The sequence below is a fragment of the Peromyscus californicus genome, unplaced genomic scaffold (assembly GCF_007827085.1).
Source record: "Peromyscus californicus insignis strain IS unplaced genomic scaffold, ASM782708v3 Scaffold_9__1_contigs__length_137607984, whole genome shotgun sequence".
Taxonomy (NCBI): domain Eukaryota; kingdom Metazoa; phylum Chordata; class Mammalia; order Rodentia; family Cricetidae; genus Peromyscus; species Peromyscus californicus.
Genome location: NW_026294617.1, coordinates 58,450,556 through 58,474,665, shown reverse-complemented (window position 1 = coordinate 58,474,665; position 24,110 = coordinate 58,450,556).

Genomic DNA, 24,110 nt, shown 5'->3' with positions numbered 1-24,110 from the left:
TAATATTTAGTTTTGTTTTAAATATAGTTTCTATACTTTACAAATTGATCTCTTTCAGTACTTGCATTTCACTAAGCCTCAAAATGCAGATTAATTATTTCTTCATACTTAGAAAACATTTCTACTTGGTTGGAGAATATGTCTTGGTAGCTTGCAAGTTGTTTATTCTCTTTCATTTGTTATTTTGTTCACTACTTGGTAAGTATTTATCGAGCACTTACTCGAGGAGCCAAGGGTATTTAGAACATGTATGGGACTTGAGGATACAGAAGTGAGGAAGACAGAGTGAAAGCTTCCTACAAGATTAAAGCATTGAATGCTGCCACGAGGGCCCTCCAGCGGAGCAACAGTGGAACCAGACGTGTAGTTTATAATCTTCTTGTAGCCATATTATAACAATAAAGGGAGATGAAGCTAATGTTGACAGCACATTTTACCCCAGTAGTCATAAAAATTTATTATCTCGCATTTTATTCAAAGTATCAATGAGATAATTTGCATTCTACTTTTATATACTGTCTTTAAACTCTGGTATATATTTTGCAGTGATTGCACATGTAAATTCTGACTAGCCACATCCATATCGTCGATAGTGGGCATAGCTGCTGCCTGCCATCCTGAACAGGATGACTCCTTTAAGGTAAGCAGCTCATGCCAAACACTGTAGCAAATGGACGTTTAATAGCATTTAAAGAAATAAGGGATCGTATTTCCTTCAGCCCTTAGTTAAGTGGCCCTGGATATTTTCAATACATTCTAGTATCCCAACGGTATCCATTAGTATTAAGAAGAAATTGTTTAAATCAATGGTTCTTCATGGGGATGTTAGAATTAATTAGTACAGTGCAAAAGGCATTTCAGTTGAGGTAGTCTTGGGGAACTGATGTGTTCCTACCTCTGATGACTTCTGCTCTAGATTTTTAAAGAAAGTCTGAATTTTAGATTTTAGAGTGTAATTGAATCAGAAATAAATTTTCAGAGTCTAAATTGGGATGGCTTTAAAAAAAAAGAAATTAACATAGAAGCACATAGGATCAGTGTTAAAAATGTACACAAAAGCAAGAGAGCCTGGAGTGAGGAATGCTTTGCTTTCCAGGCACCCTCATTGCCCCTGATCCAGGGAGCTCTGAACTGCACCTATAACAGCCTGAGCGCTGCTGCACTGCAGCCCCGGAAGGCTTTCTGCGCACAGGGCTGAATAGTATCTTATATTTCAAGGTGAGTCCGGTTCCCATGGTAATATACAAGTGTGCTGCAAGTCAAGCATTTAAAAACCCTGAAATGAAGTCCAAGGAAACAGGCAAATGGAAGTCCAAATAGAAGCAAGCGACCTCACAGAGGCCAAGAGGACATGCACAGAAAGAGCACAGGCATTGAAACAAGGTGTGAAATCTTCATTTGTAGTTTTTCTTCCTGGAGGAGTTACCAAGGATTGTGGCTGCTGCATCTGCCACTCGTGGGGTGTGGGTTAACACACACACACATACATACAAAAAAAAATTAGGGGAATTTAAGTTTCTTTGCTTGTCTCCTTCTTAGTAAAATGTTCCGATTCCCATCACAAGAAGAGCGAATGTTCTCTCCTTCTCTGCTTTGACCCAGACCATGAGTATCTAGCTTGCTTGCAGTTAAAACAGCAGTTGACTTGTGTGGGCAGCCCTAAACTTATAGAGTTTCTAGGGTTCCTTCTTAGGACATCAACTGCCACACTTTTTTCCTCAATTGTGTAGCAGTTCCACACTTTGGTAGGTGGGAAGGACTCGTCCCTGGAGACTGTGAGAGGATATGTGTACAGTTTTATGAGAGTATCTTCTCTTTTATTGTTGAGTGGTGGGGGATGCACTAAAACTTGCCAGAGTAAATGTGTGTAATAAATCTGCGACGGAGAGGGGTAAGGGTCTGAAGGAAAAATGCACTGCTGCCATCATTTCAACTACGGCCATTCCCTCTAAGAAATGTGAAATCAAAAGAAGGGAAAGGCGAGCTAAAATTAACTTTAAGTCCCAGAAGCTGACAAGCAGCTACCATGATTTAGAGCCGAGTCACATCAAGTCCAGCGCTGAAATGAGAAACATGGAGGACAGGCGTTTTTATGTCGGCTGTAATTGGACAAGTGAAGAAAATGATTTGTTGAAGGTGAGATGCTAATGACAACAAGGCAATGTCAGAAGCCCCGAGCTGGAGGGAAAAGCACAGAGACAGAGCATATCGTGCCCAGCTTGAGTTTATGAGGAAAAAGATTTTGTGCCAGAGGGAGAATTTTTTGGGAGCACAAAAATGTAAATGTGGAGACTTATGTCTCTGGCTGGCTTCCTATTCGGATTGGGTGGTCTCTCCATGCAGGATAACCGTGGGCTTTCACTGAATGTACCCTCCCCCCCCCCCCCAGCCCCCACCCCGCAGCCTGCACTGCTGTTCCAGGTGGTATTTTAAAACTTCCTGTTTTCAATTATGGTAGCATACGTAAGTGCTGCTGGATTGGAGAGAACTCTGTGCTTGAAAAAGAACCAATTTGTTGTAGTGGCATTTTTTTTTTTTAGTCATCATTTGGTCACATTGTATTCCTCATCCTTCCAGATGGCCTCCAGTTCTGGACCTCCATGGTTAACACAATGTATCCCACCCCATTCACATCTGCCTAGGCAGCCAACCCCTCCATCTCTCAGGGTTCATTTCCTCTGTTACCTAACCTTGGGGATGAAGTACTATTTTTTTTCCTCTTTGGATTGATTCTTTTGTCAAAATAATGGCCAAAGAGCTTTTATTTATTTATTTGAGAGACTGTGAGAACACAAAGTTGGGAGGCTAGAAGGCTTTGTAGGGGTGGGGTTGAGGGTGTGTGTGTGTGTGGGGGGGAAGAATATGTTCAAAGTAATTGTATGAAGTTCTCAAATAAATAAGACACAAAAAATTCCTTAAAAAATCAAATAACGAGAGAATAGAAAAACCTGATATTTATTTATATATATATATATAAAATGTTGAATATCTCTCCCTACAAAGACCCATGTGTTGAAGGCTGGTTCCTGACTGGCACGGTTGACAGGGGGTAGAACTTGAAGAGGTGGATATGTTAAGAGGAGGCCATACCCACTAATGGGGTTAGTGACACCCTGCCTTGGTGTTTTCCTTTCTTGCATCCCAGGCAAGAGGTGAGTGCACACTCCTGCCGTGAGATGCTGCACAGCCCCATGACCACAGGCCTAAAAGCCATAGATCTGCTCAGTCAGGGACTAGAATCGCTAGAGCGAATAAGTGAAATGGTTGCTGTGTAGAATTTAGTTACCTTGTGCATCTATGTTTTATTTTTAACTATTCATTTTATATTTTAATTATGTGTATATGTGCATATAATTATTCTAGAGACCAAACTCCCATCCCCTGCAAGCAGAGTAAGTGATTAAGATCACTGCAACATCTTTCCAGTCCTTACATGGTTGTTATGGTGATTCAAAGCCGATACCTGACACTAAATTTAAAAAAAAAATGTTTATTTTGTGAGAATTTCATATATAAGTATAATTATATATATTTATAACTTATATTCTATTTTAATTATATAATTTATAACTATATAGTGATACCTATGTAATATAATCATATCTCTCCTTTCCCCACTCTCTTCCCCAACTCCTCCCCAAACCCACCTCCTCACATTTCACTTTCCAACTTTATGTCCTCCTCGTCTTCAGTTCTTTTTCGGTAACCCACTGAGTCTAGTGCTGCCCATACACACACACACACCCACACACACACACACACGGGTGGAGGTCCATAGACTGGAGCATGGGCAACCTACCCAGGGCCTCACACATGAAGGTAACTGACTCCCGGCCCCCCCCAGCAACCGTTCATTGTTTCTAGCTCCTCAGCTAGGGTGGGCCCTCATGAGCCCCACCTCCTTCCATGTTGGGATGTTAACTGTCGTGATCTTGCGTAGATCTTACCCGTCAGTGTTGTGCAGTGGGCCTGTCTTGTCCAGAAGACATTGTTTCTCAGCAATCCTCCCTAACCTCTGCCTCTTATTGTGGGGTCCGAGGAAATGCTGAAGCAAGACCCCAGACTCAGATAGCTTGCAAGAACAAAGAGCATCTCTCATACCAGCATGCATGTGGGGTTGTTCACCTGTGCAAAATGGTAACCATCCCGACAGGACGTGCAGGCTCCTTTTAAGCACAGCTAAGGAGAAGTTTCAGGGCCACCAGCTACATAACTGGTTAAGCAAGCAGCAGTTACATTAATATATTTCTAACTGGCTGAGGTTTAGTTTTATCATTTTTGGACACATCCGCACAAGCTTGGATGTGACTCAGAAGGGGCTGTTGGGTTTGAGACTGACTTAGGCCCTCTGTGTTTGTTCTCCCTGGACCCTGAATGTGAGGGCCTTGTAGGTAAATGGCCCTTTGACGGGAAAGATACCTGCTTAGCCCTTCTTAGAGAGCTGCAATTTAAAATCAGTTGTAAAAAGTGGGAGAGTTTAATCCTTTCAATTACAGTCTTCTCTTACGTGGTTTTTCTTATTGGCTTCTCTTATGTGACGTTTCCTGAGCCATGGTTGGGGGAGGATGTGAAATAGATGTCCTACTTAGAGCTAAGTGCTCCACAGTCACTTTTTCTCTGCTGTTGTGGGTCTCTGCATTAACCTCTGGCCACTGCAAGAAAGAGCTTCTTGAGGTCTGAGAGCTGTACTAATCTGTAGTGTAAGGATAAGTATATAGAAGGCAGTTTGATACTATATTCATTTAGCAAAATAATAGTAATAGGTTCTCCTCCAAGACCTACAGCTTTCCCAGCCACCAACCAGTTTCTGGCCAAGTTCCCAGTATCAGGCTTGAGTCCTCTCTTGAAGAGAAAGCCTTAGATCCAATCAGAAAGCTATTAATTACCCCTATGACTTTCATGTCAGTATTATACCAGTGGGCATATTTTCCCAGACTGATCATCATTGTAGTTCACAGGGTTTACAGCTGGGTAAGACAAGATGATTGATGATTTTTTCCCGTCTTAACAGCCTGTAGAGCACCTTGCACTATTAGGAAAGCTAGCCAACAGGGAGTATGTGTCCAGGTCATCACTAACTTAATTTCTCCCTGTGATGTGACCAATGTGAGTGGTGTCTTCAGCAGTAGGGTTTTACCGTTGAGTTTTGGTAGACAACCAAGAGCAGTGGCAAGAGCCTGTATTGCTTAAACACTATCTTTATGGGCAAGTTTTCTAAGAAGCCCCTTTTAATATGTCCCACCTTGGTGTCAGACCATATTTTAAACAAGTGCTTCTATTAGAATTAAATCCTGGGAAATTTATAGTGGGGTACTGAGTAGGCCTGGATTAATTCCAGATAGACTGTAGGCAGGGCTTGCAAGTCCCTAGTGGATATTTTCTGGAGAATTATCAACAGCCCTTTCTTCTGAGGGTATAAAAGGCACTGAGTAAGAGAAGGGCTGAGAAGACATTTAAAATTCTACAGAAAGGAGTGTTTCCATGAGCAAACGCTAGCAGGTGTTCTTACAAAGCTTATTAGTTACTTTTACTTTGTTGAAACTGAATTCCTGACAGAGGCCACTGAAGGGAGGGGAGGTTTGCTTGATGCCGCAGTGTAGGGGGTAGAATTCACTGTGGTGGGGGAGGTTCAGCAGCTGGGACAGCTCAGTCTATGGAGACTGGGCTCACAGTGGCTGGTCACATTGTGGTGGTAGACAGGAAACAGTAGGCTCAGGCAGAAGAAGAGGCAGGCATAATCCTCAAAAGCCTGTTCTTGCTTATCCTCTGCCAACCATGAATCCTACCCCAAATACCCCAGAACCTTCCCAAATAGAGCCTGGGACCAAGTGTCCAAATGTATGAGCCTGGAGTGTGTATGATTTTATAATTCAAACCTCAACAGAAAGCACACTTTATATTTTGATTAACAAATAACTTTGACAGTCTATTCCAATGTGATTAGAGTGACAAAGAAACTAATTAAGAATCATAGAAATTATATGCATGTTATTTTAAGCATCTTTATTTTTGCCCTACCTAACATCCTTTCTTTTAATTAAAAAAATACTTTTGGTTTAGGTGATAAATCTCATGGTTCCAAATTCAGAGGTACAAAGGCTCTCCATGATAGATTTCTGTCTCCTCCCTCTTTCCTTTAGCTAAACAACTCCCTGTAGCAGGAATCTTAAAAGTTCTTATTAATAAAATCAAACCCGAGGCAGGTATTGGGGTGAACTGGAAGATCAGAGAACCAGAACAAGCCACAGCTACCTCACCTTGCCGGATCCTCAGCTGGTCTTGTTTCCTCAGACTGGAGGCCTCTGAGTCCTCATCCAGAATGGGTCTCAGCTGAACTGCTACTCGAAAGCCTGAACACGTAACCAGCCAAATGTTTAACCAGGCCAAATGCTTCTAGTTTCTGGTCCTCACACCTTATATACCTTTCTGCTTTCTACCACCACTCCCTGGGATTAAAGGCTCGCTTTCTGGGATTAAAGGCGTGTGTCACCATGCCTGGCCGTTTCCAATGTGGCCTTGAACTCACCGAGATCCAGAGGGATTTCTACCTCTGGAGTGCTAGGATTAAAGGTATGAGTGCTACCATTTTCTAGCCTTTGTATCTAGTGGATGTTTTGTCTCTGACCCCAGATAAGTTTATTAGGATGCACAATATTTTGGGGAACACAATACCACTACAACTCCCAATGTAATAAACCAATGCTTTTGGCATCTTGAGTGGCCTTTGTTTATTCTTGGGTGTCTTAGTCAGTTGTCAATGTATTCACAGCAGTGGTCTGGATATTTGTGGTCCCCCACTCTGCTCTCTAAGATTTACATGCTCATATCTAATTTCCACTGTGGTGGCATTTGAATACGAGGCCTTTGGGAAGGGGGTTCTACTTTGGCTTCTCTTGTGAGAAACATGACGACGACCAAATATTGTAACAAAGTCTCACAGATGAGTTCACTTTTAAACAGCAGAAGTTTATTTCTCACAGCTCTGGAGATGAAAAGTCATGTGGGGTTATGGAGAGGCCTTCTGACTTCAGAGTTCTAGAATCCTGACAAGACAAGACAGTAAGCTAACTCTTTGCCTGCCTCTTCTTTAGGAAACTCCACAAGGGACTTAATTATCTCTTGACAGAAGTTAGGGTCATCTGGAAAGAGGGAGTGTCAATTGAGTAAGTGCCTTCCTAAGATAAGCCTCTAAGACAGTCTGTGGGGATATTTTCTTGATTAATGATTGATGTGGGAGAGCCCAAGACTCTGTAGACAGGTGGTCCTGAGTTGTATAAACAGTAAGTTGAACAAGGCATGGAGAGCAAGCCTGCGAGCAGAGTTACTCTATGACTCTGCTGTTCCTGCCCGCAGGTTCCTGGTCGTGTGCCTGCCCTGGCTTCCCTCAGTGATGGACTTTAACTCAGCAGCCAAATAAACCCTTTTCTCTTTAGGTTGCATTTGGACATTGCGTTTAGCACAAGAGAAGACAAACAAGAACCCCACCTCAAAAGCCTCGTGTTCAAACGCCACCACAGTGGAAATTAGATATGAGCATGTGAATCTTAGAGAGCAGAGTGGGGGACCACAAACACCCAGACCACTGCTTTGAATATATTTGCCATCAAATTCTCTCACTTTATACAAATGTTTGCTCGACATTACTACACCTAATGGCTTTAGACTGACAGTACACACTGAAGATGAACTAATTTTAAAATGTAAAGAGTTTTTTTTCCATTCTTTAAAGAAATGGTGGCATGCTATTCTCATATATTTCTTGATATATCCAACAAATCCACATTTGTTAACATTTTAGTTGTTTTTTTCTCACTTTAAAAATGTTATAATGCATTTTTCCTAAGATGATCAAATGTATAGACTAGAGTCCTAAAAGTGGAATCTCTCCATTCTGTGTTTATTTATAAATTTCCTGCACAGAAGGTCTTGTCCTGACGTGTCCCTGCAGTATATTAACAGGCCTCAGAGTCGTGCTGCTCTGCTAACAAATTCTGCTGCCTTGCTGCTCTAGCACTTCTGTTATGAGTGAATTTGAGCCTCATTTCCGTCAGCTAACATCTATCTTTTTATGTAGACAATGTGCTGGTAATTCTCTGCTGTTTTCTGAATGTGTTATTAGACTTTCCAAACTGATTCGTAGATGCTCTTTATATATTGTGAAAACGGTCAGTTTACGCCACGTGACAGCGGCGAGGGAAGACTTGTCATGAAAATGGCCCTGAGAGGATGGGAACTGAGAGGGGATCAAGGTGGAGGCAGAGACCAACCACCAGCACGTGCAAGGTGCCCAAGTCACCAGGGAATCTACTGCTGCGTCTACGGCCTGTGAGCATCACTCTCCATCTACAGTTCCTTTGGACATGATCACGCACTAGGGATAACCTAGAACACTTCTAAGTGGCCAGCCTTGGACTTGTCAGTCATCCTCGATCCCACCTGTCCTTAGACCTGTATCTTCCTGGACTGTTTTCCTCGGTTCTCTAGTCTGCACGGTGGGGCTGTCCAGCCGCCAATTGTGTCATCTGTCTACCAGTTCCTGTTTATAAGTTTACATCTCTTCCACCGGTTTTCTTCCTCTGGCAAGCTCGGACTGACACGTCCATTAAGTGGGAGCTCGACTCTTTACAGCATGGCTGTATCTCCAGATTTCTTGTATTTTACCTTTGCTTGGTGAATATTGCCAGACAGTAATTAAGGCTATGTGTATAGTTACATTTATCCATGTATTTTTTTTTTTTGTTTTATTTTGTTTTGAGAAAATGTCTCACCATATAATTTAAGCCTCCCTTGAACTTGCTATGTGGGCCACACTGACTTCCTGCTTGTGATTTTCCTGCTGCAGCCCCCCAGACTGGCATTATATGTGTACATTACCATGCATGGCAAACATTTATTCATATTCTGTGTTTAATTTCTGAATGACTTTTTTTTTTTTTTTTTATACTTGAGATGGAACCCAGGACCTTCCTTGCCCATATTGAACACGTGCTCTACCACCGAGTTGCACCCAGCTCAACATTCTGAATTTTTTTTAATAAGAAAAAGGCCTTTCTCTTTTGGAATGATGACAAATTCTAAAGATGTTTTATAGCATCTTAGTAGTTTATTTCTCCAATCAAAATCACACAAACAAACCTCTAATTATACCAAAGGTGGCCCAGGTATAAATATCAACAAATTCAGATCTATTTGGACTAGACATGATTAAAAGAGATGTTCATGCTTAGTTCTATGAAGGTTTCTCCTTTAATCTGGCTTCAGAGGTCATCTGTGGTGAGCTGGGTCCTGCCCTCTCCAACTTCCTTGTCCACTGCTCTTGGAGTGGGAAGCCTCTGAAGTTGATAAAGATGTTATATAGGTATAATTGAGGATAATGTCTCCCTCCTGCCTACGAATATTACTAAAATGAGAACTTAATATTAGTTTGTGCAGTGCTGTAGAAAGCAATTGGAGGCACATATACTGGAATAGATCTGATATCATTAACTTTAAGGTTAAATGCCTTCTCAGTGAGCTACCTGCACAAGTAAATTAAATCAAACGTTTAATGTTAGCGATGCAGGTTACTTCATTTATGAAGGTTAAATAGCTGAATTTCAATTTAATTTTTTTTTTTTTAGCTCTGCAATGGAGGAAGAATTCCTGCTGTAAATACCCTTCTAAATTGCTAAAGGAAAACATCTATGAATATTAATGATTTGTTTTCTCACCTTTTCAATGTGGTAATGAAATGATGACAGGTGGCAAGCACTATAAATTAACTACTTGAGTGTTAAAACATGTAAAACAAAAATGAATATGAGAATAGCATTAATTGACGCAAAGAATCCTAAATGGATTGCCCATTGGCAATCACTGAGATTTGCATTGTTGGGATATACATCACCATTTCAATCTAGTGAAAACTAGATCGCACAGAGGAGATGTCTGTCTGGGCTCAGTCTTGCATGGGCTCAGTCCATGCTTCATCATTGTTTGCTGTATTAACTGTGCTGAAGCTGAATGTCATGATGGTGAGAGGGAGGCAGGGCACAGGTGCTTAGCTTATGGTTGCTAGGGGATGGGGCTGGGGTGGAGCTAAGTTTCCTATAGCCTCTTGTGCCTTGATGACCCGACTTCTTTCCTCTAGGCCACACCTTCTAAAGATCTTCCAACTCCAATGGGTAGAAGTCAAATCTTCAACACATGAACTTCAGAGAAAATTTAAGATTGAAACCATAACAGCTAAAATACATGAAAAAGATGGGCCAGAGAGATGGCTCTGTGCCATCTTTGCAAATCCTGGTGACCTGAGCTTGCCCTCAACCCACATGGTGGAAGGAACAACAAAAACAAAAACAAAAATGGACTTGGGTAAGTTGTCCTTTGACTTGTACAAGTGTGAATACTGCTCAAGGACACACAGACACACACACACACCATTTTTTCAAACATTAAAGATTTTCAGAGATAAGTATATTTAAATTTCAATCAGTGTTAAATATTTACATCAGTTATCAGCTGCGGTTATTTAGTCATTACTAAGACTGCCATGCTCACATGATAACTCCAAGGTTGTACTTTTCTTTTTAAGAAAGTTTTTTGGGCTGGAGAGATGACTCAACTGTTAAGCACATTTGTTGGAGGCTGGGTTGATAACTCCATGGTTAAGAACACTGGCTGCTCTTCCAGAGCACCTCAGTTCAATTCCCAGCACCCACATGGTGGCTCACAACGATCTATCTTTCAGTCCCAAGCAATCTGTTGCTCATTTCTAGCTTTGGAAGGCACTGAACACATGTGGTCCATAGATATATAGGCAAAACACCCATATACATAAAATAATAATTGTGATTAAGTTAAGAAAAGAGCACTTGTTGCCTTTGCAGACTACCTGGGTTTGGTCCTAGAACCCACATGGTGGTTCACAACTATCTGTAACTCCTATTCAAGGGGATTTGATATCTTCTTCTGATCTCCATAGGTGCCAGCCATATACATACACACAAGTAAACATAAATAGCACTTCAAATAAGTTTTTATTAGCATATATTAATTATACAACATAGGCTTGATTGTATTATTATTATGTGTGTATGTGATGTAGTATGATCATAGTGACAGGCCCCATTGTCTTCTCATTTTCCTCCCACTCTTCCTCTTCTTTTCAATTGGTCCCAATTCTACATTTATGTCCTTTTTGTGGTTGACTAAAGGAGTTTAATTAAGGTTGCTTGGAGGAGAATGGGTAAGAGGTTATTTAGAGGTGGAGTGTTTACTCCATTGAAGAACATGTCTTTTCTTCCAGCAACCATTGTCTATAGACCCTTAGGGAGGGGTGAAGGCCTAGGAGGACCTCCTCCTAACAACCAGTGCTGTACATAGATATGCAGGGAAGGGTGAGCCTGGTAACCCCCTCTACCTTTCTGACAAAAGGTTCACAGGTCCAGTCTTGTGCAGATCTTGAGCAAGTGACCCCAGCTATTGAGAGCTCAAGGCTGCAGGAGTCATGCCAGACCCAGAGGACGGCATTTCACAACAAGGGACTCTCCTCCAGCTCTTACAGTCTTCCTATTCCATCTCTTCAGTTTTTACCTTAGCTACGGAGGGAGTGACATAGGTGTCTTATGGCTGAACATTCAGTTCAATAGTCAATTATTCTCAGCTTTTTGACAAGTCACAACTCCCCTAACAGTATTTACCACCAATGCCAAAAGCAAGATTCTCTGAATAAAGTGAAAAGCAGCACCAATCTATGAGTAAAACCATAAATATATAGAAGGCACTTTGACAGGAATACCATGTCCATTAAGCAATATAATAGTAGTAACTTCCCCTCATCAGATTTACTATACTAGATATGAATTCTCTCCTGTGGAGTGGTATAGCTGGAGTTTTCTCCAGTCCTGCCTAGCTCCACGGACCCCACAATCACTTATAAAACAATCACTCAGAAGCTCATATTAATTAAACTGCTTGGCCATTAGCTCAAGCCTACCTACCATTGTCTAGCTCTTACACTTAAACTCAGCCCTTTCTGTTAGTCTGTATGTCGCCACGTGTTCCATGGCTTTACCTGTTGCCTTTACATGGTGCTCCCTGGATGGCAGTCTGGTGTCTCCTCACTCAGGCTTCCACCTCCTAGCATTCTCTTCTTTGCTTGTCCCACCTATCCTATACTTCCTGCCTGGCTACTGGCCAATCAGCATTTTATTTATCAGTCAATCATAGCAACATATATTCACAGCATACAGGACATCCCACAGCAGAGTGGGCTTCAAATTCAACCAGAAAGTGCTTGGTTTACCCCCAAACTAGTCATGCCACTATTGTACCAGTGGACATATCTTGCCTGGTAGGTTCATAGTTCATAGTATATCACTTAGGGTACACGGTTGGGTAAGAATGTCAACAGTTACTGTGAAGCAGTTGAATAGCACGTCTGGCACCATGAAAGCGACCCAACAGGGAGAACGTACTCAGCTCAGTTCTAGCTTGGTTTCTTTAAGTCATGCAGCTAAAGTATGTGGTGTGATCAGTACTACAGTCTAACCATCTAGTACTAGACAACAGAATTGCCAGGTTTATAGAGCAGGATTAGATCTAACATCAGACTTCCTGGAACCCAGCAATGTCTTTCTGGCAAATATCTTCTGAATCAGCACAAAATATAAAATCTCATAATCCACTACATCAGCGCAGATGTATGATCTGCCTGTGTGAAATGTTGGTGGATTAATGAGAATGCTTGCCTGGTGTGGGTATCTCAATGGACACCTATGTGAGGATAGAACTCTCATTCCTAAAGAGCCCCTATTGGACAACTCTAGATTAAAAAGAGCAGAAATGCATATTGTTCTTAGCTATTGCTGTTTAAGAGGCATGTGGGTAAACACAAGCAGGAAATAACATCCACAGCTCTATAGATTGAATCATTTTCTAGACAAATTAAAAATGATACAAACCCTCTCCAGCTTCCAGATGACAAGAGAAACAAGGAGAGAAGGGGATCTGAGATGGGGCCACCTTCGTAGTTCTGGTGGGGAATAGGTTGGAGTAAAGCAGTAGAGAGAGAGAGAAGCAGAGAGTCAACTCAAGTCTGCTAAGCACGAGTGTGTGCTTATGTTCAGGTTTCTCATTGATGCTAGAAGGAACTGGAAGGTAGTCTTTGTGGCTTATTGAAAAAAGTTAGCATCATCTGTGTCTAGCACTTGGTAAATAATGACTTATGAGCTCCCCATGAGCATTGGGCGCAGCACCGGAAACTTAAGTACAGTATTTTTCACTCATGAGTCATAGTAATTACCTTTGTAGTGTGAGGTCTGTGCTGTATGATTTCACCCGTAACTGTGGGCTCTGCATTTTGGAGTCATTCTGCATTGTAGAGGAGGACTGGAGAGGCAGAGAAGGCAGACAGGACTAGTTGTGCAGTGGTGGCATGGTGGCTACTTTTTGTCAACTTGACACAAACTAGTATCACCTGGGAAGAGGGAACCTAAAACTATCTCCATTAGATTGGCCTAGAAGTATGTCTGTGGGGGCATCTTCTTGATTAATGACTGATAAGGAAGGGCCAAGATCATTAGGGTGCCAAACCCGGGCAGGTAGTCTCAAGGGTATAGAAAATGTAAGCTGAGAAAGCTATGACAAGCAAGCCCGTAAGCAGCTATCCTCCATGGTCTGCGCTCCAGTTCCTGCATTCAGGTTCTTGCTTTGAGTTCCTATCCTGTCTTTCCTTCAACATGGACTGTAACCTGTAGGCTAAAATAAACCTTGTTTTCCCCAAGTTGCTTTTGGCCCCTAGCAACAGAAGGAAACTAGAACAGGTGGAAACAACACAGAACGTGTAATCATCTGATTTAATAGTGCATAGGTTGAACTGTGCTCCATAAAAGTGAAAGTTACCTTGTGGGAAAAGCTAGGACTCATCTCTGGCACAGGTGTATCTTCGTCCTTGACATCCCTTGCACACAGCTGTTAGCCTCGGATATGGACTTTCCTGCTAGTGTAGTCTGCCTGTACAGCCTAACTTCCTAGAAGTGAGCAAAACATTTAATTCCTTTTCTTTGACCTCTTCAGGGAAAAGTCTCCTGAATAATGAGTCACAGTCCTTACAAGGTTCAACTCAACCAGCTTTAAAAATAATAGGCCTGAGCAAGGACTTACTGTTCGAAGAGAGAGGTGGAGTGGAGTGAAGTTTCTACATTAAAACAGGGTCAAACTTTCACCGCCATCTTGAATTCAATGGTTAATCCACTATTAACATTCTGTAGTCATTTAAAATTACACATATACTTTACTGCCATATGTAAAATAAGCATATAAATAACTTCTAATGTGTGCAAAAACCTTTTATTAAATTATCTGATGACAGGAACAAGTTTTCTCGAAAGGGCAAAGGAGTCGGAGGAGTTTTATGTGACTTAATCAGCCAGGTTCTAGATGTGATTTTACAGATGCATTTCATTATCCAGCTGAGTCTGATTCTGCATTCCCCACTTGATCTAGGAGATGAAAAAGAGGTATTCCTTCCTACCACAGTGTGGAGGGTGTAAAAGCTTAATTCCTTATAATTTCATTCTTCAGGATTTTTAAGCCTCATCAATGGGAAAAATTAGTGCTAGAGTTCAGAGGGAAAAATCTTTGAGGGTGGAATAAAGGATGTCAATTGTACTCAGAGTATGGTCATTGACTTTAGGCACACCCAAGCTCTCAGTATTTCTGATGAAATTTCTATGACTGAGTACAAGATTTGCCCAGAGTTAGTCTTTGGCAATATGATCTGCATATGCAGTTTAGATGTTTGTGTTTGATTTGTGATGGCTTAAATTAGAAAAAATATCACTATTCTCAGAGAATTAATCTCTATGTCCAGGCCATGGGTTTGGGCTATAGAAAGCATTTCAATGTTTATGTGGTTGCTTTCATTTGCAAATGTGACATAGGTCAGTGGAACATGGCAAAGAAAAGTGGTCCACTCACATTTACTCTTAGAAAAAACATTAGCTTGCAGAGAGGAAAACTGGAGGGCAGGATGCTGGAGAAGTGGTTTGAGTAAGAATACTTGCTGCACAATCACGAGGGGCAGAGTTTGGATCCCAGCATCCATGTAACAAGTCAGATGTCCTGTGAATGCCTGTAACTCCAACTCCAAGGGATCCACTACCCTTTGCTGTCCTCCATGTTCATATAGGAGCTTGCAGCTCACTCTCATACATGCATACTCTGACATGGGCATCCATACATATAAATAAATAAAGAAAATTTAAAATCCTGGAGGGAAATAACTTTGCTTTCTGACTGCATTTGAGAGGTCTTTGATCTAGGGTTTCATGGGATTTGATTATACTAATTTCTTTTGTAATATTCCTCCTTTGTGATTGAGCTATTTTGGTGGCATTCTGATCCTTACAACCAAAATAAACTGAGCCACATAAATGAATGGTGACGATGTGCACAAGCAGCCTTCTTAGTCTCCTTCATTTCCTACTGATCCAGGTCCCACATCCAAGGCAAGAGACCTGGATGTGTCTCTGGGTCATTTCAAGAAGACCTCTGATAGTTCTGAATCCAATCTTGCCATACCAGGGTTCCTGTGATGAAAGCCTTACAGAAAAGTGGTGTCCCAGCGGATTTCCAAAGAGGAATGCTTGGTCCAGAGGGACTTTAGGACATGTTACCCAACAAATATCACCTTGGCATTGAGAAAAGAGAACATGAGAAACAGAAAGAAGTTCTGCCCCCCCTGCCCCTACCATCCCCTGAAGCAGATCATAAAAATTTTAAGCCTAAAATACTAAATTAGCACAGCCAAGAAAGATCTACTACCTGCATCAGGCATGAACACAGAAGATCTCTGCAAAGCAATGTTTGTCCCTCCATACCCCTAGAATGAGGAAAGTATGGAGTTTATTCAGGAAGCCTATGGGTTCAGACAGTAAAACATTTTAGGGACAGCTGCCTTTCTGAGCGTACTCAGTTTGTGACCATCATTTAAACAAAAGGAAGACATGTTTTGAGTATACTTAGCTCTAAGTGGCCAGGAATACTCCTGGGAAAGCTCAACTCATGTCATCAAGTTTTAGCTGAAAATAAAGGAAAGGACACTAGTTTGCTCCTAAAGGGTGCCTGCCTTACTGGGTAAGTAACATGTCCTCCAAAACAGATTATAAATGTTCATTCTAGGGAGAGCATCTCTGGTCATGCAGGAAAGGAGTGTCTTCATCTTCAAAGACACAGAGGCACCAAGAAGAATCTGAACTAACAAGCCTTGCAAACTCCTCCCCCTTGTTCAGTAAGGCCTGTGATACCCACGAAGGGCTCACGGCATGATGCACACAGTAGAGAGTACTACACAGGGTTTCTTTTTTCATGATTTATTTATGTATTTTCATGTGCCTTGGTATGGCATGAGGGTGTTGGAAGCCCTGAAACTGGAGTTATAGACTGTTGTTGTGAGCTGCCATGTAGCTGCCACTGGGGCCCTCTGGAAGATCAGCCAGTGCTCTTAGCCACTGAGCCATCTCTCCTGCACCCTTCCAGGGTTTTGTAAAAACAAGTTGTATTTGATTGAAGGTGACTGACAAGGATATGTGAGTCTTTTTCAGTTTGTCTCCCATATTGGTAGGTTGGGAAGAAGTCACAGGGAGAGGTGAGAAGAAGCTTGAGTGGCGAGGAGGTGGAGTTTTGGGTTGTTTTATGTGCAGATGTTGGTGGTCTTTATGCCTCTCTGCGGGTTTCTTTTGGGGTGGATTATGATGTTCTGCTGTTCTGTGTGGGAGAAACTTGATTGTGACATTGCAATGTCGTTTACAGGTGTCAGGGGCAGGTTTCTGAATGCCTTGTCTTGCAAAGCTACTGTCAAACCATTTAAGAACCATTTTCTGAAAATACTTAAGCAGTTTGCTGCTTAAGGAATCTGTGTCTCTGTGTGCCCTAGCTTTAACATTTTTTCTCTGATTCTTCAGATCTTTATTTTCTTTTCTTTTTTTTTATATTTATTTTAATTTATTTTGCAATACAATTCAGTTCTACATATCAGCCATGGATTCCCTTGTTCTCCCCCCTCCCGTCCCCCTCACCTTCCCCCCAACCCCCCCCCCCCCCCCCCATTCCCATCTCCTCCAGGGCAAAGCCTTCCCCACAGACTGAGGTCAACCTGGTAGACTCAGTCCAGGTAGGTCTAGTCCCCTCCTCCCAGGCCGAACCAAACAATCCTGCATAGGCCCCAGGTTTCAAACAGCCAACTCATGCAATGAGCACAAGATCTGGTCCCACTGCCTGGATGCCTCCCAAACAGATCAAGCCAATCAACTGTCTCACCCATTCGGAGGGCCTGATCCAGTGGGGCCCCCTCAGGCATTGGTTCATAGTTCATGTGTTTCCATTCATTTGGCTATTTGTCCCTGTGCTTTATCCAACCTTGGTCTCAACAATTCTCGCTCATATAAACCCTCCTCATTCTCGCTAATTGGACTCCCAGAGATCCACCCGGGGCCTAGTCATGGATCTCTGCATCCAGATCCCTCAGTAGTTGGATGAGGTTTCTAGCACAACAATTAGGGTGTTTGGCCATCCCATCACCAGAGTAGGTCAGTTCAGGCTGTCTCTCGACCATTGCCAGCAGTCTGTTGTGTGGGTATCTTTGTGGATTTCTGTGGGCCTCTCTAGCACCTTGCTTCTTCCTATTCTCATGTGGTCTTCATTTACCAAGGTCTCCTATTCCTTGTTCTCCCTCTCTGTTGTTGGATCTTTATTTTCTTAAGAAGACTCCCAAGTCAGATAAAACACATCAAATAAGTTATTCTTCTTCTCTCTGTTTAATCTGTCTTTTGACATATAATCTCAGATATGAACCTAGCTATGGATGAAAAAAGAAATAAAGAGACATTTACATGCTTAATCCTTTTTCCTTTTCATTTTTTACTAATTAAATTTGTTTTTAGATATATGTACCACACACTCTCACCTACTACTTTCTTATCATTTCTGTCAACTCCTCCTCCCTCACACAAATCTCTCCCTCATTTTTGTAACCATTTGTTTTGTTTCGTGACCCACTGAGGTTAACCAGGGCTGTCTATGTGGCCACGGAGTCCAGCAGGCTCAGCAGTGGGTATATAACAACAGTGGTTCTGCCTTTCCCAGAGCCTTTCAATAGTCAATAGTTCAGAGTCAATAGCTCACATTAAATGACACCCCTAGTCCCATGACAGCTGATGACAATTGCCATGAAGATGATTAGAAAAAAAATCATGAAAGAAGGGAAAATAAGGCCAGTGAAATGATTCGGTGGGCAAAAGTGCCTGCTGTCAACACTGATGACCTAAGTCCAATTTCTGGAGTCCATATGGAGAAAGGAGAGATGTGATTCCTACTAGTCATCCTCTGAACCCTGAGCATACTGTCTTGTATATGCCTTGTCTCCCTAATACACACACACACACACACACACACACACACACACACACACACACACACACACCCCATAATGTTGAAAAGTCATGGCATGTGGGATCCCCTAAAATATCTACCTATTCCCAGAAAAGACCCTCTCCCTCCACTGTTAGTCTATCCCTTCCTCCAAAACTGAGAAGTGTATTAGTTAGTTAATCTCCTGCTTTTCTTCTTGGCCAAGAATAAAGTCTTCTTCCCTGTTTATTGGCTACTGGGTGGCTGTTGTTGATTTCACAATTCCAAGATAGAAAGGGGCTCAGTTTGGAAGTGGTTTCACGTTTATTTTGGGTGGCATAAGAAGTAGAGAGAAATCTGCTATCAAAGAATAAGCCACACAGCAAGGTAGAAATCATAGGCATGAGTTAGAAAGGTTAGGAACCTATTTAACAGAACCTGATAGAAAACTTTCTAATCATCTCCAAATTAGTTTTTGAAGATTTACTTTTTATTTATCTGTGTGGTGGTTTGAATGAAAAAGGCCCCCATAGGCTCATATATTTGAATGCTTGGTCCTTAGTTGGTGGAAATACTTGGGAATGATCAGGAGGTGTGGCCTCACTGGAGAAGTTGTGTCACTTGGTAGTAGGCTTTGAGGTTTCAAAAAAAAAATCAGGATGTAAGCTTTTAGCTACTGCTTCAGTGCTATGCCTGCCTGCCTGCCTCTCTGTTGTCATGTTCTCCAGTATGATGAGCACATATGACATTATGGTGATGATCATAACTGTCTGGAATCATGAGCCCCGAGTTAATTGCTTTCTTGTACAAGTTGCCCTGGTCATGGTGTCTTATTACAGTAATCTAAAAGTAGCTAAGCCAGAATATATGTGTGTGTGTGTATCTATTTGCATGTGTGTGCAAGTGCATGTGGGTACTCATGGAGGCCAGAAGAGGGCATTGGATCCTCAGGATCTGGAGTTACAGTAGTTGTAAGCTGCCTGATATGGTGTTGGGAACCAAATTCTAGTGATTTGGAAGAACAGCAAGTGCTTGTAACCTCTGAGCCATCTCTCCAGTCTCCAAATTAATTTTTTGAATGAAATTAGAACATGTCAAAATGTCAAGTGAGCTAAACTGCACTACTAAATCTTTTTAGGATCTTTATTTTTGTATGTTATCCAAAACCTGAATTTGGTTAGGCTTTTTCAGGTAAGAAAAGTCTGAGATGCAGCCTTCCTTCTTATGGGGCTGTGGCAATACATATATGTGTGTGTGTGTGTGTGTGTGTGTGTGTGTGTGTGTGTGTGTATTCTATTATCCCCTTCAAATGAGGCTAAAGCAAATTTATTAATTTTTAATCTGAAAACACCTTAATTAATTCAGGATGTGAAAGGTTAGTTTGAAACTAAGGTATGCTACAAAGGGGATGGCAGGCACCCTGGTGTGCAGCAGATTGCCTCTGATCTTTTGCAATCCAAGTGAGAGGTTGTTGTTCTGTTATGGATGAAACGGCTCATTATTTCAAAGATAATTGCTCAGATGCCATACCAGTGAGGTCACACTGAACAGAGCTGTGGTTTCTGAATCAAAGCCTTGAGCTAATTAACAGTTAAAGGGATAGGGAAGCATTTTTAAAGTCATATAGAGAGCAATCCACAAACACTCCCTTGAGCCAAAGGATTTAACGACTTATTTGAGGTAGGACGGTGTTTGCAAAATTGGAAAAATTAGGAGGAAACGATGACTCACTTTTCCTTTCTACTATATAGTCACATGCTTTCTGTATTACTCAAATTTTGTTTGATGTCTCTTCTGATGATATCAGACTGAAGGAATCTTCCATCTCACTGACAAAAGAAGTAAAAGCAGATGTACAGCATGAACTTATAGGCTAATCTTTTAATTGAAAGGGAAAAGAGTTTGGATAGCATTTCAGATGGCTGTCCTTGGCTGGGAAGATACTGTTTGGTGTCTACCTGGAGTGGTCTGATGTCTGGTAAGTTTTTCCCAGGCAAGACAATTACACTTGACAAATCTCTTTATCATGGTTTTCACATATCAGATACAGGTCAGTGCTCAGTTGCTCATGGGAGATGTTGTGGCACAATCCCGCACCTAGTGGCTTTTGCTGCTGTTGTTCTTTATTTGTTTGGTTATTTTTTTCCCCCTCGATGTGATAAGAGACAAGGGACAGGCACATTTCTTCACAAGGCAGGAGAGAGACTCTTGGGAAACAGATTGTGCATGGGGGCTTGAAAACCTATGTATGCCTCCTATTCCTAGGAGGGTCCCCATTCCTCCTCAAGATGTGTAAATCATCCTGTTGACGTGTAAAGGAAGATGTGCAGCATGATGATGACTAGCAGTACTTCAATACCTTTCGATCTGTTTTAGATTTTTTAACCTTGGTCCTTAGGTTTCAAGTTTTGGATATAATTGAAACCTTGGAGCCCTAGGGATTGGACTCCTCTAGGAAGTGCACTTACAGTAGAGTGGTATAGTGTGCTAAGGTGGGAAGAGGGACACACAACGTGACCTGGCCTCTTTGTTCTGTTTCCCACTCTTCCAAGGGAATGCTATGCTTGCTTGGGTTTCTGAATTGCAGTATTTCATAATGGCTCTGCAGGTATTGCTCTTGAAACTCAAGCCGAATGTTATTGTAAGCCCCAAGGTCTTTCGCTATCAGAAAAACAATTAACATTTCCCGTCAAAACTAAGGATGGATTGCATGCTTTGTGCGAAGATCAAGGCTGGCCATTGCGGTGTTTCTTCGTTTATTTTTGTCCTGTTTCATCTTTGCAGATGTTTGTGGTATGAAGCACAGTGGAAAAAATAAGGTGAAAATGTCAGCATTTGCAGATGGATGTAGGGAAGGCAAGTTGTAATCTGCTTAGTGTGAAACATGTAACACACCTGAACACCAAGCGAAGGGAGCTGGTTCAGAACCGGCACGGTGACAGGACAGGCTCCTTTTGGTTTGGAACCATCTTGAGGATGCAACTGGCTTACAGCTGTTTACATTTTCCCTTTGTAAATTAAGGTTAGAGAGTTACAGCTGGGGCAGTGGGGGATTTTGGTAGTGACTTATAAGCAGATTGGGACTGGTTATTAAAAATTCATTGCTTATTTAGCTGTCAGTCACATGCGCATGTCTTTTAAGAGTTTCCTGACGATAGACTCTACTAACAGGACACAGGATTAGTGCACTACTCCATTCTCCTGTCCATAGTGACTGACTCAGGGGTACACCAGGCTGGCTTTGTGCTATTTATTTTGGGTGGAAGAGTAGGGGACTTTTCACCTTCTTCCTCCTGGAGCCGGAAGCCTTTGCCTGCAGACTGCCTCCAGCAATGCCATGCATCACAGGAGGAAAGCCCGAGAGAGTGATGCTGACGCTCAGGGGTCAGGCAAACCAGAGACTCTTTTAAGTTCCCAGCTTAGTAGCTTGGCTCCTCATGGGCAGGAGGCAGGCTTGGGTGCCAGCAGCACTTCAGTTCCACATCCAGCACAGGAGCTTTCTAGCACCTGCCCACTCCTCAACAGGCTTCTCTTGGGCTCCAGTCGTTGACAGTGTACTGAGGCATTGCACCAGGTGTGCTATTTCAGCAAGAAAACAGAGCCTATTTGAAGGAAAGTCTTCAGCTTCCTGCTACTTGTCTGTATGTGTAACTGTGTGCAGAGGATTCTCTTGAGACAGAAGTGTTGTCTCAAAGCTCATGGCCATCGTCTCATCAGGAGACATTCTTAAATTTCTTGGGTGTGCAGGGTACCTTTCCTCAACCCATCTCTCTTTCCTCCTTTAGGCTTCATGTCAGCTGCCCAGGGAAGCCTGACCATTGAATTTATATGCTTCCTCCCATCTTATCCTCCCACTACAATGAGTTTGATCTTTCATAACACTCAATTCCACATGAAGATGCCTTTGTCATTAGCAAACATGTTTGTGGTCCCTATTACAGTATAAAGCCCATAGGAACAGAAGCTACACCTATCAGCTATTCAACTCTTTTCTTGTGTCTTAGTCTTTTTGTTTTTGTTTTTCCATTTTTCTTGCTCTGTTCTATTCTTTTCTGAGCATCTCAATATATTGCCCAGTGTGTTCCTGAGATTCTGAGCTGAAATAATCCTCTTCCTGTAGTCTCCAGGGTAGCTTGAAACATACACGCATGCACTCCTTCTGCTCTCCTCTCCTCTCCTCACCAGTATGACCTTCTACCTAGTAATTATGGTTACTAACTAATTCATTAACACTGGAAAACGAAAGGAAAAAAGAATCTACTCATGGGACGGATGCGCTTGGTCAATCACTGAATCCTCGTTTCTTCTATCTTCCTTGACAGTAAGACCTGTGAAATTTCCCAGATGTTGGGCAGCTGTTTGCTCAGGGCTCAGGGAGGAAGTATTTTGTTGATCCGTCATCACTCTGTTGAACACTGTGGCCCAGAAGCCCTGTCCTCTTTGCTGAGGTTTTATTTATGCTGGGTTTGTTTCTTTTTCAAGAAAAAAGGGTCAGGGAATGAGATTCCTGTCTTGGGGCCTTCAGAGGTTATTGACAGAGGATGCGATTCTAGAGTTACCTGGAGTCTTTGAGGTAGACAGCAACAAGGCTGAGAGGAACAGAACAAAAGCGTTCACAGAGTCCTCCAACTACCCAGCTGTGGAAACGTTCTCATTTCAGCTTCGGGTCTCATGGACTGAATCAGGTCTTCTATCTCTTGATGTCCAACTGCTACTCATACAAAAGAATTCTAAAAGGGCTGGGATAGTGAGTGCATGCAATCTGTCTAGTCCTGGGAATTTAAAGTTATGCTCCATTAGAAATAGATAATTGGAAATAAAGTCATGACAACGACTAGATGTTAATGAGATGTTTACTTGCTTTTGACTGAACTGAGAAAAATATTCCTTCATGATAATGGGGTAAGGAGTTCTGAACACTGCGGTAGACAAGATGCATCAGGAAGGATTTCAATTTAAGATAATGTTTTTCTCACCTATTTCATTTAGTGATACAAAATGAATGCCTACTGCTTGAGCACTAGAGAATTGAAATAGCTGTTGTAATAGCTCTAAAGCTGAGATATCTTCAAAAAAGAATCTCTTTTAAACAATTACATCTAATTATACTTAAGAAATAAAAAGAGTCAGTATTTATGAATCAATAAGTTTTCTTTCTGTTTTCCAGCTGTGTTTTCTCTCTCAGAGGTTGGCTAAATAGAAGAAAACTATTTATTATTGGATTTTAAATATTTTTATTTTTAATTAAAAAAGCTTTCATAGTATGAAAAAAATTCTTATAAACAATAGTCAACTCAGAACAATGGAGAACTGTTCTCACAGCTTAGAACATAGTCTCGTTCTTCACTTGCTCCAATTTGTGTTTATTATTCCATCTGATGTTTTATGAATTGCTTGGGTAGATGAACGGGCAGACTACGTCATCAACTGAATAAATACTAAGCACGTCTTAGTGCCAAGAATATTTTCATGAAAAAAAGCTAGGGATGGATCTGTTTTCAATGAGTTTCTGGGACAGTGGAGATGGAAGGACAGTCATTAAACAAATGTTCCCCTAAGGGAGAGAAGTGTCACGGTAGGGAAAATACTGGGTATATAAGCAGAGGAACTTGACTTTTCTTTAAGGGCTGTAGTAAGACCTCCCTAGGGACACTGCATACAAAGATCTAAGGAAAGAGGGAAATAATATTAACAACAAATTCTTTAATTTATTTTAGGTG